Raw genomic sequence first — 2,679 nt, 5'->3', positions numbered from 1 at the left:
TTGGGGTCTCCCAACACGCTCCATGGTTCATAACAAAGAGCTATTAGTTGTCCTTCGACAATGGTCACCATTTCCCTTTCTTTCAGTCGCTTCCATTTCCACATTGCCAAAGACATCAAAATGTACCCAAACACGAAATTTTTACTCCACCTGTACACATCTCCATAGGTTTCAAAAAGTTCATTAAGAAAAAATGCGGACCAGTTAAGTACCTCTCCTTGGCAGCAATGCTCTGAAACCAAAATTGCATCCAGTGTGCACTCATCCTTCATAGAATGTCTCATGTATTTTCATGCTATTATATAGCAGGCAAATCTTATGTCGACCTTGTTAATCATATCCAAGTTTGCTCCCCTTACACCCCGCTAAGTCTCGTACCTTGCATAGTAATTATCTTCTCTCTTCTTCTTGGATCTTTTAGCCCCTGCCTCAAAGTGTTGTGCTGACTGAATTCTCTCCTGTTGAAAAACCTGTTAGATGATGAATATCATCTACATGAATGGGTTACTCCTTATCCAGCCACAGTGATCCTCCATGCATCCTACTCACCAAAAGTTTAGTACACTGCATTGCAGCAAATTGAGTGCCAAAAATACGTAAGCTTCTCAAATGGAGCAAGGTTTTGGTGCCATCCTCCCTCTGGATGCCTTCTGCATAAACTTCCCTCTTCAGAGTTAGGAATTGGAAGCAATCTGTAAGATCATTGTCGACCAGAATCACCTTATCGTATTTCCCATACAAGTTGTCGACCACCACAATTCATTCATCTAATGGATCCTCTAGGATATAAACAATCCCCTTCGCCATCTCCCTTCGCCTCTAGTATACGATTATTACCTAAGGTTTCTCTCTTCTGTGTTTTTGCAGTTGTTCTTCAAAGCGATCCTGGAATTCTTCTGCTATCTGCAATTGAAACTCTACGATTTCCTTCATTTTCTTGTGAGTTAAGTAGTCAGGCTTAACGTGACATTTCCTAACTAGACCTAAGCAACTAATTACTCCAAAAAATTTCCCCATGTTTTTTAGCCATACTTTGTCATCATTGGCTGACCTAGACCTAATAGCCATGATGCGAACTTGAAAAGGACAGAGTGCGCTGCATGGTGTATTAAATTTTCCATGATGGGGTTATTTATTAACTAAACTTGTGCTTAATGGGAAAAGATTTTGCAGCTCCTACTTTGATAGTTACATTATTAGTTAATTATTATGGAAATGACTACTGGTATGGTATATAGGACAGATACAGTGTGTGATCATAAAGGCTGGAAAAAGTGCCTCCCTACATGTAATTTGCTGACTATGACTGTTAATTCTATTTTTGCCTCCCCTTGACCACAAATGGGTTGTGACATGAGACAATGTTGCCGCAACCTTATTTTTATTTCACTTATTTTTATGAAAAAATGCGAGACTCTAACTAGCTGTTGAATATGACCGACTATTTTTTTTTATTTATTTTTACCTACATGTGGGCTTGTTTCCGAGACCCTATTTATTTTGGATTTGTTGGCACAATGTGGAAGGGGTTTAGGCCTGTGCAATATACCCATCCATGCAGCATGATTCCATCCAGTTGCACCAACCTACTGCTCCTAAAACTATGATCTTTGTAACTATAAATGGGCCCAGCCAATGAATCTGCAGTCTCCCTAGGAATTTTTGGAATTTGCTATGATATAGCAGTACCTAATCCCCAACTTCGAATGTCTTCTTCCTAATATGCCTATCATGCCAAGCTTTCTGCCTTCTCTGCTCCACTAACTGATGAAACTCAGCCAAGAACCTTGACTCATCCAGCTCCATTAGCTGACTCAATCTCTCTCTCAAGGCCATATTGTCTGTCATTCTCGTTGCTTCAGATATAAACATGCTTGGTATTATAAATTCTACTGGCACCACTGCTTCCCTCCCGTATACCAGCTAAAATGGAGTTTGTTTATGAAGTCTCTTTACCATTGTCCTGTATGCCCATAGACTTGTGGGTATTCTTTCATCCTTGTCATCCTTGTTGGCTGATACTATCTTTGTTAAACCTTTCTCTAGGATTTTGTTGAATGATTCAATAGCGCCATTGGCCTATAGGTGATATGGGCTACTCTTATTATGCTGAATCATGAAATTCTTCAGTAGAGTCTCAATGGCTTCATTCAAAAAATGCGTTCCTTGGTCACTTGTGAGACTCCTCAGGCATCCAAACCTTGAGATTATGTTCTCAAAAATAAACCTTGCAATTATCTCTACCATACAATCCTTGATGAGTGTTGCTTCTGCCCACTTGGTGAGGTATTCCATTGTGGTTATTATGTATCTTGTGTGTGAATGCATCACCGGTGGTGTAATGGGTCCAATGAAGTCTATTGCCCATTTGTCAAGGATTTGCACTGTGTGAACGAGATTTAAAGGCAGCTCATCTCATCATGAAGGCTTTCCAATCCTTTGTCAAACATCGTAGCTCTTAGAAAACTCTTTAGAATCTTTATGTATGGTTGGCCACCATATTACCTCTTGTAGTATCTTCCTTATGGTGGCCTTCCCTCCCACATGGCCTCCTACGACTCCCGCATGACACTCCCATAGTATATATTTTCTTTCATGCTGAAGGACATGATGTCTCAATACTTGATCTAAGCCCATTTTGTAGAGGTGTCTTGTGATTAGTTGGTAATATGCTGCCCT

This window comes from Pinus tabuliformis, chromosome 6 (assembly GCF_031772625.1).
Source record: "Pinus tabuliformis cultivar Carrire ecotype Pingquan chromosome 6, CPIR1, whole genome shotgun sequence".
Lineage (NCBI taxonomy): Eukaryota > Viridiplantae > Streptophyta > Pinopsida > Pinales > Pinaceae > Pinus > Pinus tabuliformis.
This window is presented reverse-complemented; position numbering follows the sequence as displayed.